Source organism: Protopterus annectens, chromosome 7.part1 (assembly GCF_019279795.1).
Source record: "Protopterus annectens isolate FY-2018-M chromosome 7.part1, PAN1.0, whole genome shotgun sequence".
In the NCBI taxonomy this organism is placed as follows: domain Eukaryota; kingdom Metazoa; phylum Chordata; order Ceratodontiformes; family Protopteridae; genus Protopterus; species Protopterus annectens.
Window position 1 is genome coordinate 522,451,652 of NC_056740.1, and position 16,438 is coordinate 522,468,089.

General features: G+C 39.5%; 1 protein-coding gene across 6 annotated transcripts in view; it reads right to left on the minus strand.

Annotated features, from left to right (window-relative positions):
- Nucleotides 1-16,438, minus strand: part of RAB27A (RAB27A, member RAS oncogene family) — a 1,055,478-nt gene that overhangs the window by 594,340 nt on the left and 444,700 nt on the right. The window lies entirely within an intron of this gene.

Below are 16,438 nucleotides of genomic sequence, written 5' to 3' on the forward strand. Positions count from 1 at the left end.
CTATTTTATGCAGAATTTTTGTAAGTAATTTAAAAATATATTGCGTCATGTAGCTAGTAACTCAGCTATCTAGATTTTTGCAAAACGTCCCTGATTTTGCTTATATTTTTGCTCAGTTCATCTTAAGTTTTTTATTTTTATGGAGTGAGTAGGCATGGCCTTTAGAACTAGAATGGCTACATAATATTTCTCCTGTCAGATACATTAGCTAAAATTTAAATTGCTGTCTACCAATGTCATATTTTAAAATTTTAACATTCATTTTATAATTGTAATTTATGTCCATTTTGCCAGGTTTTCATAATGATACATTTACTGATGTGAAATATGTGCCCATTACTACTTTTATGGCAGAGGTATACATTTTAGAGAACCATCTTGGAAATTTTTTTTATTTATTTAACTTTACTGTCTCCACAATTTACATACCTGTAAACTACTGCAATGGCTATCTGTTCATAGGTTCATAGGTTCGTACTAGGCTATCTGCCCTAAGGCATTTATAAGCCTAGCCAGAGTGTATGTGGCTTACACCACCCCTTAGGATGAGAATACTACGCCCTTTTAGGGTTTAGTTTATTATGCCTCTGTCTAGTAGTGACACAGAGATGACCCCCGGGGTAAACCTACGATCTCCCATCCACTCGTCGAGATTTCTCTTGAATAGAGTCAGTGAGGGGCTCTGCCTAACATGGACTGGGATTCTGTTCCAGAGTGTGGGGAGCCTCTGGGTTATGAATCTGTCCCTCCAGCACGTCCTATTTATTTCTGTGTTGAGGTTTAAGTCACTTGTTCTCATGGCTCTGATGGATTTGGATTTTCTGAGGTGGAGCATGTCCATTAATTCAGGATTGGACATGGCCTTGTACGTCAGGCACAGATCACCTCTGAGTAGGCGGTATGCAACTGAATAGAGCTGGAGTTTTTCAGTCGGGCAGCATATGACATATGTTTAAGACCCTTTATCCTCTTGGTGAGGAACTTTTGGGGTCTTTCCAACTGCTGCAGGTGTCGGGTGAGATACATCCCAAATAGGGCATTGTACTCAATCATTGGCCTGATAAGAGAAGAGTACAGGGGCACAATGACCTCTCTTGATCTAGATGTGAAACCCTTCATGATAAGGTGGGCAATATAGAAGGTCTTCCTAACCACTTTAGCAATGTGAGTGTCAAATGAGAGGTTACTGTCAACCTGGGTCCCTAGGTCCCTGATTACCTCTTCCGTACTTAATGGATTACCGCCTATGTGGTAATTTGTCGGTACCTTGTTTTTCCCAAAGGGTATGACTATACATTTTTTGGCGTTCAGCTTAAGGCCATGGCTCTGGCACCAATTGTCCATTTCTATGAGGCCTCTCTGAAGGATGTTTGTGTCCGCTGGAGTATCAATTATGGCTCCCAGTTTGCAGTCATCTGCGAACTTTGTCAGCCACAATCCTCCTATGTTTGCCTGTACCTCGGAAAAATAAATGCCGAACAAGAGGGGTCCCAGGACTGAGCCCTGTGGGACACCGCTTGTGACTGGCTTAGAGTCTGACATAGCTCCAGCAACTCTGACCCTGTGGGTTCTGTCCTTGAGCCAGTTTGCAACCCATCTTGTGACATATGGGTTTACATTTAAGCTGGTGAGTTTGTCTATGATGCCCGAGTGGGGTATTGTGTCAAAGGCTTTTGCAAGGTCAAGGTAGGCTGTGTGAACTGCCTTACCCTCATCAATGGCCTTAGTGACTGTTTCAAAAAAGTCGACCAAGTTCAAAAGGCAGGATCTGCCCTTGACAAAGCCAAATTGGGTAGGATCCAATGTCTGTAGGTCCCCAATGTCTTTGTTTATGAGTTCCATAATGATCCTCTCCATAGCTTTGCAGACCAGGCTCGTCAAGCTTATGGGGCGGTAATTTCCAGGGTCCGTAGAAGCACCGCCTTTGTGAAGTGGGACCACTGTTGCCGTACGCCACTCTTTGGGTACGTATCCTGTAGTAAGGCTAAGATTAAACAGCAGTCTTATGTGTGGGTTTAGTTCCTCTTGGAGTTCATGTAGCACACAGTCCGGGACACCATCCGGTCCCATTGATGCTGTGTTTTTAGCTTTAGAGAGGGCGGCTCTCACCTGGGCATCTGAGATGTTAGGGAGGCTACACTCTGCTGGGATAGTTATTTCTCCTTTTGGGGGGGAGGGGGGGGGAGAAATTTGCACTGAACCTGTCTGCCAGAACGTTGGCAATGTCAGTGGGTTCAGTGTATTTTGTGTCATTTTGGACTAACTCTGAGCATATCTGGGAGTTTCCACCCAGGTTTCTAACATAGATAAAGAAGGCCTTGTGATTGTCTTTTGTGTCTTTTGCGATTTTTCTCTCAAAGTTGGCCTTGGATGATTTTATGAGTGATCGTAGATTTTTGCTAGTACTGATCAGAGACGCCTTCCCTTTTAGGGATTTTGCTCTGTCATGTAGTAGCTTCCTCCTCCTGTTGTAAAGTTTGTTTATGGCTGGGGTCCACCAGACCGGGCGCCTGCCTTTGGGGGAATGGGTCTTGGTTTTATTTGGGATTGCATGATCCATGCATTCTTGAAGGTGCCCATAGAGGGCATTTGCAAAGGATTCAGCAGTGTGGGTTGTGGTTTCCACTGGCCCAGGGGCCTGGAAGGATACCACTTCAGTCTTAAGAAGTGTGAAGTTTGCTTTTGAGAAGTTTTTCACTGTGGTCTTTTGTGCAGGGGGTGGGGGCGGGATGTGGATTTCCAGTGAGATTAATTTATGGTCTGATCTTACCAAAGAGGGATATACTTCCAGTGTGGAGCATTTTGTCCCCATGTTTGTGATAATCAGGTCTAGTATATTGTCTCCTCTTGTGGGAATGGTGACTAGTTGTTTCCATTGCATTTGAGTTTATGAATTCTAGGAACCTTTGGGCTAGGGTGTTGGGGCTTGAGTAATGTTCCCAGTCTATGTTTGGGTAGTTGAAGTCTCCCAAAATGATGGTATTTGGAGAGACATTCATACTCTCCAGTGTCTTCAGGAAGGCTGTGTGGGGTTCCTGAGTTTGAGAGGGTGGTCTGTAGCATGCTACAAACTGTAAGGCAGTTTTGCCTATGGTTAGTTGCACCTGGATAGTCTCTGATGCTTCGTGCGTTGCCACTAACCTGGAGGTGTGGGTATCTTTGATGAAAATGGATACTCCTCCTCCTTTTGTGGTTCGGTCCAAGTTTTGAGGCCGGAAAGCATGATATGATGTAAAACCTGATAGTGCTGGGGTGCTCTCAGGAGCCTTGAACCAGGTTTCAGTCACTGCACAGACATCGATGTTCTCCATACTGAGGAGGGCTTCGAGGGCGTGCATCTTGAGGTTTAGACTTCTGGCATTGAGCAGCATTACCCTTAGTTTTTTTCCACTTGTGTTTTCTAGTGCAATAGAGGTGGGGATCAGGCAGGTTGTGTGTGAAAATAAAAGATATTTACAAGTGCAATGCATGAATTAGCCTTAATAAGGTCTGTGGAGGGAAGCACTGTCTGATGGCAACTGAAAATATATTACTATTGGCTATTTTGTCTTTCAGTTACTTGACAATGAAACATAAAAATGCGCACTACTTGACAATGAAACATAATGCACTCAAAAAGTGGCAGGATATTTGCGAAGGGCAATTATATAACTGTTAAACATATGCCTCATTTGATGAGGGGGACCATGTGTGTCTTTTGAAAGATACAATCTGAAGTACCTTACTGTGGCCAACATTTGTATGACTTCTTTACTGGTAAGCTAGCATATTCTTAGAGAGGATAAATTATACAGGGACAGTATAGAAACAAAAACTGATTATGTGAGTGTTTGCAGTACTTTAGAAGCACATGAAGATATAACATATGTTTTGGAAATCAGCGTGTTACTTTACTGCTATAATTTTACAATGCAATTATCTTTAAGTCTCTGAGGTCAATTTTGCTGGTTATTGTACTAGTCCTTGTGTCCTTCATAGTAATTTCAGCTTGAGATCTTGCACTGCTGTTAGTATAATCAAGCTGTTTTACTATTACAATTTCACAATAATAACTGTCTTGCAATGTGATGCGGCTGAATATACTCACCCTTGCGTGGCTCTTGTAGTCAGCTGATATGAAATTTGAATATGCATATTTTATGCTAATTAGGTGCCCTCTGATTCTAACATCTTTTAGTCCCTGACTGACTCATATAGAGGTTGAGAGACCTGCAGCCTCTAACTAACATCATTTATGCAAACAAAGTTACTCCTTGTGGTCATAGCTCTCAATCAGTCAGGGACAAATCCAGAAATGATCAGAGACACTTTAAAAATATTAGTACTATTATCTTGAATCATTGACAGAATAACAGAATGTGAATATACATTTTCTAAGCTGAAAGAAGTCTATAACTCTAATTATAGTAATTATTTATTAAATGTATTTTGCCACCTTGTTTCCAAAAGTGACATGTTTTAGAACGGAATAAGAGGGACAAAACTAAAATCTGAGTCAAAATCAGGGACAGTTGAGAGGTGTGCTTGTGCTAAAGTATCTCTCTGATCCAATGAGGAAAAAGGGGAAGTGGGAAAAAATTAAGTATTTGGAGGAAAAAGTAGAAGGTGTGGCTAAAAAAATATTTTAGCTGGGAGATGAGCAATAGCAGACAGATTTTGCTTAGTTATTGTTTAAGTAGCAACTTGAAGGTATGCGTCTTGTCTGTCTGTTTTATTTGCAGTGGGATAGAGTTCCAATTGTTAGTGACTTGGTGGGATCACAGAGAATCCCTAGCAGAGTTGTTTTTGATATGGAGAGAAGGGATTTTTTTTACTTGACCATAGTAATCTAGAACTGGAGAACTGTTAGAGCATATTTTCACTTATGGTCATTTTTCAAAGTTATGAGTCTGTAAGGTAATAGGGAAGTTCTAGTCTGTGTAAATTTCTATGGGTTATGCTGTGGTGGGCTTTTAATGGGGTTTTTGCTGCAAAGTTGGCTATTTTAGTGTAAGATGTGTCAAGTTTAGTTTTAAGGGTGGGATTGAGATTTGTAAAGATAGAGAATGCATACAGAACTGATGGATGTAGATAGGCAGTATAGAACAATGAGTGTGTATATACCTTTACAAAGCTATCCAAGGGTTTGCACTAGAGTATAAATACTGAGCACGTGCAAGTCTGACTGCCATTTTGTAGTTAGCTGTTGAAATATAAGCATGCATGCATGTAAGCTCTGTTTGTTAAAGCAGAACCACATCCACAGACTCAAAAAACATGTTTATTTCATTATGCTTTGGCGTTTTCTACATTTTAAAACCACTCTTGGACTATTTACAGGTTTTTAAATATTTTTATATGTAATTTCTGAGTTTGACCACATGGGGTCTGACATCTTGAAGTAATTCTGATTGTTTAGTATGCCTCTAGGTATCCCACAATGCAGTGCTTGTCTGTAAAAAGTTGCATCACGCAGGCTTCTTTCTTCCTACAGCTCCTGTCACTGCATTGATTTTACATGCATACACAGCTATCTTTCAGTCAGTTAGTAAAAATAACATTCCATGCCGTTCAATGACTACTTAAAACACAAACAGTGCAAATGCCACAGAAAAGGCTTTCAAAGTGCTTTTTACTGCTGCTTCTTTTTAGCATGGCTAAACTGCATTTTTTGTGAAGCCTGAATTATACTACTTTGACTCATCTCCCATCTCCCTTCACACCTAACTTCCCTAGCTATCAAAGTGTTAAGGGTAATTTGAGTGGTTACCTGCTGTGATTGACAACTGACAGAAGAAGACTTGACTCATGTACTGTTTCCTTTTTCTAGCCTTTACTTTCTGTATGGTTAGGGAAAGGACCAGGGAGCTATGACATCACAGCATGAGTGGGTTTTTAGGACGGTCATGATGATACCAGTTTGGGGAGGGAAGTGGCCAGAAAACTACCTGTATTCAGTGGCCTTGATGACATCAATGAATTGGAGACTTTTTCAGGGTGGGATAAAAGTTTTTTTTTTTTAAAGTGGAACCACCACAGTACAGTAAGGTACTGTTCTAGTGGAGAGAAACAGTCAATTTAAAATATTTTAAATGCTGTGTTGTTTATTCATAACAGGAACAATAAAGAGGGAGAAAAGGACAGAGAACTTGAGCATTTAATAACAGAATCCCGTTGTTGTCCTTTCACTAGTTTGTTCATATTTAATGATGCTGCTATCCATCCTGATGTGTTTGTATGTATTAAAGCATCTAAACAAAACTCCAAGCCTTATTATTTGTGACAGAGACAAATGAGTGACATGGTGGCAGAAGTGGCATGTCTAAAAGGATGTGGTATCAGAAGCAGCACAGGGTCTATAGTAGAACATCGAATGTTCTAAATTGCGAACGCTCACATGAGTGAAAATGTAGGCCCTTGAAAATGGTATTGTGAGGGGCTGTGTCCCCCATACCCCCCGCTATATGTATATTCCACTAGACATCACACTACAGTGAGGAAAGGGCAAATATTCCGATCTTCACTGTACTGCGATAAAAAAAAAAACTTTGAGGTCCTGCATTTTCACTCATGTCAGCATTCGTAATTTAGAACATTCGATGTTCTAATACAGACCCTCACCATAAGGGGACATGAAACTAAAAATGGGTTGGCGAAAATGATTTAAGGCACTTATCCAGATGCAGGTGGAATACCAGCTTTGCAAAAAAAAGGGAAATGTCCACATTTTTGCAAAGCATATGTATTTTCACAATAAGTAAAGATATCCAAGTTATCAGAAGTGTATAAAGTGTTTGCATGCTTGTGCTGTGTTACAGTAAAGCTATTTTGCAAAGTAGAGCCATTACAAGGCAAATTTTGCAAAGTACAGCCATTATAGGGCATATTTCACAAAGTAAAGTATTTTGAAGAGTTTATTGCGCATCTGAATGTTGTTACAACAAGAACAGTTTGTTCAAACATAATTACAAGGGCCATATTTTCAATGTGTTTGTGTATACTTTGTGGGTATGGCAGATGGATTTTGAAAACCCAGGATACTTGTGTTTGACAGTAATATTGCTGAGAGCTGGAGAGTGTTTGAGCAAGAGTACAACATTTTCATACAGGCTGCATTTTTAATAAAGATGACTGTATAAAGGCAGTTATTCTACCTAATTTAGCTGAGTCAGAAGCTATAGAAAGGGAGCTTTCATTTGTGTATGCACCTGCTGTCTAAACAGCAGAGGGGGAAAATCATCATATTATTGCACCAGCTGAGTTAGGAGAGGACCCAGAGTGCTTAAAACATAAATTTAGAAAAATGTGTAACCCCCAGACAAATGCTATTATGGAAAGGCACTTAATTTATACAAGGGACAAAAGTCTGGTGAAAAATTTGCAGCATATATAATTGACCTGAGAAATAAAGCTAAATTGTGCAGCTTTGGTGACTTAAGGGATGAGTTGATAAAGGACTGACTTGTGTGTAGTATAAAAGATGATGCCTGTGAGAAAGACTATCTCAGAGTGAGTTATCTGGTGTTCAAATTCCAGAGGAAATTCCAGAGGACATTCCCGTTCCTATGACGAATTCAGCTGTTCGTGATACGAGTTAAGTTTGTTGTCAAGTAAGACTCCAAAGTAGCTTTGCTTGTGGTACACATTCAATTTCTATCATGTCCTACTGGTTGTAATCCAGAAACGTCATATTGTTTTCACCTGAAATTCTGCCCACACTGTGCATTATAACACAGCATCTGCATAATACCAGAAACACTTGTTCTAGAACAAGTATCCAGTAATATAAACTGCAACAGGAATACTGTTTCATGCTCATAAAATTCTTTCAAATATAGTAAAGACATACAACCAATCCATGAGTAATGAGAAAAAAATATGCATCTATATTAAAGACTTAAAGTGTAAGTAATTGTTGCACTCTGCCTTAAGCAGAAAAAAGTGGAAGTAAAAAATGCCATTGTAAACATGGCACATTTAAAACAAACTGTATCCACCAGTTTTTCAAGCCATTTTTCTCTGTTCAAGGACACTCAAAGCATTTGGTGGCGCTGAAGATGACAACTAAAAATCCAGTAATACTGACTTGGTGAGAAATAAATGATGCTGGGAACCTCCACCTAGCAGGAGACACAGACCTACTCAGATAACAGCGCCACCCACTGGTACTGAAAATATCTTCCTTTATAAAATGTCAAACACAACCAAATCAGCTGTACGTTTTTTCTGGTAATTGTGTTTTCTTCTGCAATGCAACCATATATAACAGCAATATACCGCACTGATATTAAGTGTTAGGTAATAATATCATTTCTATAAGGAGGACACTCATCTTTGCTGTGCATGTGGAATAATGTAGAAATGCTACACAATCTACACAAAATCATAACCCTGTAGTTAACTTATTATAGTGACAATGAATTTGCAAAATATGAGAGAAGAGAAGTCTGGGGGATAGGTGTCAAACTCTTTGAAAGCCTATAAATTGACTCAGGGCTTGATCTATCTCACATTGAAACAGTTATGACACAAAAGGTTATTTTTTTTTAATTTTTAATTAGCTGTTCCACAAAATTACAACATTTGTAAAGTCAAACATTTAAAAATTTTCAGCTTCTCAAAAATATCACTGGAATTCCATGTTGCATACAAATTCCCAGTTAAATATGACAGATGGTACAAAGGGGCAAGTATTAGTTGTCACTACTAAACACCCTGACTCTTGAAGAGTAAGTAAGTAGGATGCATTTTCCAACAGAGTGAGTGACTATACTAATGAAAAGTTAAACTAACTTAAAGGTATTTGTATGCATATAGTTCAGAGGTTAATAAACACTACTATTACTTAACAGCATCAGATAATCAGATAGCAAGTTGGCATGGAGAGATGCTGAAATATTACATGAATAGTTTTGCACAAATCAAAAAATGTAGCTGGGGTAAAGGCAGGTAAGACTATAAAATAACTATTAGAGCAACCTACCTTTTTTGCTGCAGTTCATGCATTACTTTATTTAGTAATAGGGTGTCCCCTAATAACGGCTCATACAGTATCCATGGGTATAAACCAGGCATGAATTATACTGTTTAACAGCACTAAAACAGTACTTATTACTTCCCTGTTACTCCCCGAAAGACGACAAATATTTATTTATTTAAGTTTAATGACTGGGGAAGTCCATTGGGCCAAGAGCAGCCCGTTTTCAGTGGAGGTCCGGGGAGAAAAGCTCCACAATAATTGCAAGTTACATTTCAAATGTTACAAAAGGACATAGTTCATACAGCTAATTAAACATTTATAGATAAACTCCATGATATTTGCAATTGGCTTGTCACAATGTTACAAAAATGAAAGACATAATTCAATACAGAAATTTCAACATTTACATAAAGTGAATATTTTTATTATCAACTCAGTTGTAGGTTTAACATTTCCAAATATATAGCTACTAGCCATTAGTAGGTTAGGAAAATATTATGCATGGAGAGAGTAATAGTATATTTGAGAATGGAGAGTACAGTACAATAGGTATTAGACAGAAAATTAGTTTTTGATAGGGGAGGGATTGTTTTGGGTGGGAAGAAGTAATATTAGAGGTAGTTGGAGGAGTCAGTGCAAGGTGGAATGGGGGGAGGGGTTTAAGTTGGAGTGTGGCAAGGGCATTCCCATTTGGAAGAAAGATGAGAGAGTCGCTGAGATTTGAAATTTGTATGGTTAGGTAGGTTGCGTAGGAGTGTGAGGAGAGAGTTCCACTGTTTAGCTAAGGAGTGGGACAGCAGTAGATGGCCAGGAGGTCATGCAGGTTTGTGGACCTGAAGGAGATTTTTTTTTTTGCATCTGAGTGAGCGGTTGGGAATGTAAGGTTCTAATGAAGTAGTGAGAGCTGGGTAGTTGGCAGGCTTAAAGATGAGCTTGTGGGCAATGGTGAGTTGTAGGTAACTGAGGTAGTTGGGTAGTCCAAGCCAGTTGAGGGTGAGGAGGGAGTGGCAGTGGTGGGATGAGTTTTTTGAATTGGTTGCAAATTTGGATATCTTGTAGTAGTAAGATTCAAGTTTGGACCGAAGGTCAAGATGGAGATTGGTGAAAAGAGGGGCACCATACATAAGGGAGGGGAGTAGGAAGGTGGATGCAAGAGTTTGATGAGTAGAGGGGCTTAGGAAGTGGTTGTGCCTGTAGAGGAGGCCTAACTTCTGGTGGGTTTTCTTGACTATGAAGTGGATGTGGGTGTCAAATGTTGGTTCTTCATCAATAATGATGCCAAGAAGCTTGGTGATGGGAATGATTTCAAGGAGGGTGTTGTTTTGGCTTTGTATGGTGAATGTGGATTTGTCAATGATGGAGTTTTTGGTAGGTGAAAAAAACATTAGTTTGGTTTTATTTGCATTTAATGCCAGATGGTTAGACTGCATCCAGGTTTCTGTTTTGGAGAAGGCTAGTTGGGTTTTTGCTAGTAGTTCAGAGGGGGAGAAGGCTGAGCAGATGATTGTTGCGTCAACTGCATATTGGATGATAGATGAGTCTGGGATGGATTGGTGAAAGTTGTTAATGAATAGGATGAAGAGAAGAGGGCTAAAAACAGAACCTTGTGAGACACCTGTGGGTGTGGGAAGGGAGGGGGAGGTTGAAGTTTTCCATTGGACAGCTTGTTGGTGGTTGGACAAGTAGCTGGAAGACCAGACGATGGTGGTGGGGAGAGAAGGTGTAGGGTGGAGAGTTGGGATATAAGTAGGGTGTGCGAGATGGTGTCAAAGGCCTTTGACAGATCTAGGAATAGTGTGGATACAAAATTGCCTGAGTCGCGCTCGAGGTTCATGGTTTCAAGAAAGGAAAGAAGGGCAGTCATTGTGCTGTGGCCATGGCAGAAGCCATGTTGGGTAGGGAAGAGGAGATTGTTTAGTGTTAGATGTGCCATGAGTTGTGCTTGTATTCTTTTCTCTAGTATTTTAGAAAGAGGGAAAAGGATGGCAATAGGCCTGAAGTCGGTGGTATCAGTATTTTTGCCACTTTTGTGGAGGGGGATGATGTAAGCGTGGCACCAGATAGAAGGGATGTATGATTCTTGTATGGATCTATTTATAAGAATAGAGATGAGACGGGCAATGCTGTCTGCAGATTGTTTGAAGAAGGTGGGTGGAAGGTTGTCGGGTGCCTTGTGACAGGGTATGAGTTTGAGGAGAAGTCTTTTTACAGTGCTTGTGGGGATGGGCTTGAGGCAGCAGGATGTGGAGGAAGGTTGATGATTGGGGTGGTGGGTGGGGCAGGAGGGCGTGGGGTGGGAAGGAGGCTGATAGTTTAGCTATGCAGTCTATGAAGAATGAGTTGAACTGGCTGGCTGTTTTCAAGGTTGGGGTCTGGGCAAGGATTTTCGTTGTTGCCAGGATGCAGCATGGATGAGATGGAGTCCCAGAATTTTTTGAGATTTGTTGAGTGCAAGGACTGGAGTTTGGAGTAGTGGGCTTTGAGGTCTTTAGTTATTTTGTGGAGTTTCATAGTTGCTTATACTCTAGGAGGGTGTTAGGGGTTTAATGTTTTTATGTGTGTGTGTGGGTTTGTGTGTAAATATACACATATACATATATATATATATATATATATATATATATATATATATATATATATATATCTATATATATATACATATACATATACATACATATATACACACACATATAGTAGCTACTTACCTGGAGTTGGAAGTCGGTGTTTCGGGATGTCGGTTTTCTCATCTCACGATTTTAAAAGTCAGCGTTGTAGTATTTCAGTCTTCCAAAGTAGACCCAGATATATATATATATATATATATATATATATATATATATATATGGGTCTACTACCGGAGATTGAAATTACACTTTCAAAATCCAGTAGTAGATGCCCACTAACGCAAAAGTGCACTTCACCGAAAGTGCACTTTCGCGAACACCACTAGAATGAACGGGCAATATCCTCCACTGTGGTGCGGTAGTCACGAACCTTAGGTATAGGGCTTGGGTTAAGGATAGTGGGGGTGGTGCGGTAGTCACGGACCTTAGGGTTAGGGCTTGGGTTAAGGATAGTGGACAGCCGTATCCACTACCCTTAACCCAAACCCTAACCCTAAGGTCTGTGACTACCGCACCATAGTGGAGGACAGAGGTCCGTGACTACTGCACCATGGAGGACATACAATTTCCTCCACTGTGATGCAGTAGTCATGGACCTTAGGGTTAGGGCTTGGATTAAGGACAGTCCTACTAGCTATCCACTATCTTTAACCCAAGCCCTAACTCTAAGGTCCATAACCATTCCCACAAGTGGTGTTCGCAAAAGTGCACTTTCGGTAAAGTGCACTTTCGCGTTAGTGGGCATCTACTACTAGATTTTGAAATAGTGTGATTTCGATCACTGGTAGTAAACCCATACATATATATATATATATATATATATATATATATATATATATATATATATGGTTCTACGTCATATGACCTAAATTTCATTTGACTGAAATTAATTTGACTGAGACCAAAACACTGAAAGTTCAAAAGACTGAAAACTCATTTGACTGAAACACATAACACTGACACATTAAAGTAAAAGGTATATGCCCTTTTCCCCAATGTAGTGCGATCCTGGAGTTAGTATTTATAGTTAGGGGGTTGTGGGGGGCACAGCCCCCCACAATGGGGGGTGTGGGGCAAAGCCCCCCACATAGCTTAGGTAAATATTGTTTTCTGCAAAGAGTTATTCATTGCAGTTATAAATATCCATGTGTAGGGTTTAAAATGTATAAAGTATGTGGGGGGGGGGCTTCACTCTCCACACCCCCTAACTATATATATATATATATATATATATATATATTTATATATATATATACTAACTCCAGGATCGCACTGCTGTGGGGAAAAGGGCATATACCTTTTACTTTAACGTGTCAGTGTTATGAGTTTCAGTCAAACGAGTTTCCAGTCTTTTGAACTTTCAGTGTTTTGGTCTCAGTCAAATGAATTTCAGTCAAATTAAATTTAGGTTATATAAGTAGACCCATATATATATATATATATGTGTGTGTGTGTGTGTGTGTGTGTGTGTGTGATTATAGGTCACTAATTGGAAATACAGCTGCAATTAATTCAAAGAAACATGAACATACATACCAGGGCTGTAAAAGTACCGAACGCCACATTCACCTACAGTAAAAATATCGAAATAAAGAAATTTAAAATACTTTTTTTTTTTTTGCAGAAGGGACACATACCTCTCAACTGTTTAGATTTTCCCAGAATGTCCAGATTTTTGCCTCATATTCTTGCTCTGTTCCTCATAAATTTGCAATTTTCTGGAAAATTATTGAGGCCTGAAACCACTAAATGATACACATTTAAATTTCAGAGTTTATATTCTTCAGAAAATGCATGCCAATATAAAATCTATTATTCTATCAACTTTCTAAGTTTACAAGAGTAATATTCAAAATATATCTGTTTTTGGACTTTGTCCTCCCCCCATTATTTTCCCTTTGTCCAGATTTCTTGTGCTAAGAGATTGAGCGATATGGGGGGGCACCCTCCTAAATGTGTGTATTACAACTCCATGATCACACAGACCGGAAGAAAGGCTAGATCGCCCAAAAGAAATTACTACTTGTGCATGTAGGTTCATAGGTAGGTACTAGGCTATCTGCCCGAGAGCATTTATAAGCCTAGCCAGAGTGTGTCGGCTTTCGCCGCCCCATTGATTAATTAAGTGATCCTCTGTCAAGCAGAGCCAATGAAGTGATTCCAGGGGTGTATATTCACAAACCGCACCAGCAGAGTGAATTCCTTTACAAACCGGCAATCCTGGACTAACAGTAAACAAATGGTACACCCTTAATCTACACCTGACTACTCCTGAAAAAGTACCTCAGTACTGCATACTCATGCACTTTAACAGTAAAGCACTCAAACTAAACTAAAACTGTCAACCACTTTAACAGTTCTACTCTGCACACATTCAAGTGGTACCTCATTCGATCCTCTCCTCCACCCATAAATAATAAATGTTGTAGACATCTAGCAGCATAGGACTAAAGTTATAAACAAGACATTTCTGGCTACTTCCTGAAAGGGGGGGGGGGGTAACGTCTAGCAGTTTGTTTACTTGTGAATACCTTTTGTTAATCAGACTGCTTACCTGAGTTAAGTCCACTTTTCATTGAAGGTCAGAGAAAAAAAAGCACTGCAAGTTTCACAAACATTGAAGCAAAATTAACAATGCACGTAAACCTACTAAAGGTACTACAAAACATACACTTAAAAGTACAAAACTTGGCAGAACAGAAAAAGTACAACACAGTAAACTGTACTTTACAATGGAGGGACATAACCAAACTTGTTTGACTTGCCAGTTTCAAAAAGATAAACTGAGTTGAAAACCCTTGAAACAGAAAAGAATAACTTTGTAGAGTGACAAGACCCCCTGTGCCATCAAATTGAGGTAAAACTCACGCCATATTCAATTTTTGACCTATGCTGTGACAAATTATAAAGATAACCGTACAAGTACGACTAATTAGATAAAACAGACAATTAATAATCCCCATCAGCAGTGGCATAAAATGGTAACAAGCTAGTATACAATTCCAAAACTCCAGCCTACCACAACAGCAATCTTGCCTTCTTATCTTAAGCTTATTAATTAACAAAACGCTGAAACAAGAACTTAGTCCATTGAGCAGGAGCTTCTGTAGGAGCATTAAATGGATAAGCATAGACTATGATGTAAGAAATCAGAAGCTTCAATTAACAGGAAGAGAACACAGTCAAAGCTTTATGCACCATTATGACAGACACCTGTTATAGTCACTGGTCAATGTATGACAAAAAGTGAGCCTGGTGGCAGGGACGAGCCACATAAAATAATATAGCAATAACCCACGCCTGGGTGTGGGTAATGCGGGATTTACCCATGGTTGGCGTGGTTTGGTCCCGAGGGAAACAAAGACAACCGTGGGTAAATCCCGCATTACCCACACCCAGAAGTGGGTTATTGCTATTATACTATGACATTATTTAAGAAAAGAAATAATTACTTTTCTTAAATAATGGCATTGTATGATGCCTCTTTGCTGCCCTTCCGCAGCTGTCTGGTATCCGCGGCAGTTCTGATGTACTGCGCATGCCTACGCAGTACATCAGAGCTGTGGCAAAAGCAACGGAGAAAGCAAGATCTCCGTTGCTTTTTACTGTTTCGCTATGTTAAATGGGTTTAACATAGCGAGACAGCTTTAAAATAAGCAACGGAGATGTCCGTTGCTTATTTTAAAGCTGTCACGCTATGTTAAACCCATTTAACATAGCTAAAAAGTTAACGGAGGTCTTGCTTTCGATACTTTTAAGCCTGTCTCGCTATGTTAAACCCATTTAACATAGCGAGACAGGTTTAAAAAAAAAAGCAACGGAGAAAGCAAGATCTCTGTTGCTTTTTACACACTGTGTCGCTATGTTAAAGGAGTTTAACATAGAGAGACAGCTTTAAAAAAAGCAACGGAGATCTCTGTTGCTTTTTTTAAACCTGTGTCGCTATGTTAAACTCTTTTAACATAGCGAGACAGTGTGTTTTAAAAGAGACTTGTACTAATGGAAAAAGTCTGGGCGACTGGACCGTTTTCCATTAGTATAAGTCGATTTACAACGTGCATGCTGGCCAATCAGCGTGCACGTTCTGGAATATTAATGGGGGGTCATGGTATAATAAGACATAAAATCAGGGAACAGGAGATAACACTCACTGTTCCCATAGATGTCTAGATTCAGAGTAACAATGAGAGCAGCAACTTCGTTACATCTCGTTTTATTCCAAGTAAAACATTTATACAATAACAAAGCACATAGAAGACCATAATTATTAATCACCACTTCTAAAAACAGGCAGATCATAATAATATCAATATGGCACTCTAACATACTGCAATTCCTAGCACTTGAGGAAAAAATGTGATCCAGACAAAAAAAAAAAAAGAAAATTAACACTCGATACCTTTTAGGCATTTTGTCTGCATCTCAAACTTTCCTATTTACCTCATTCATGCCAGTGGAGCTCTGGAAGTTTTGTACTCAACTTCCAATAGCTGCATCCCGAGCTTTTTGATAAAATCAAGTTATAACCTCACAGTTCAAATTTCCATATCTTTAGAATCATAAAGTGTCACAAAAGAACTCTATGACAAACTGTTCACCATAACTTAATCTTTACCACGGCAGCATTCATTTGATTCTAAGTCTTCAAATGGATTTTATAAGTCAAAATAGACACAGTAAGTTTTAAAGTTGGTAATGTGTTGCAACTAATTTACAATACCTCAGACACGCTCATGGTACAGACATACCATCAGCAGCATTTTATCCATCCAGCTGTGAGTTTTCGTACGTGGCTAAGCAGTTCTCTCTCTCTGTGTTACTTGGTTGTTGAGATGTTTAGAGAAATATGAAAATT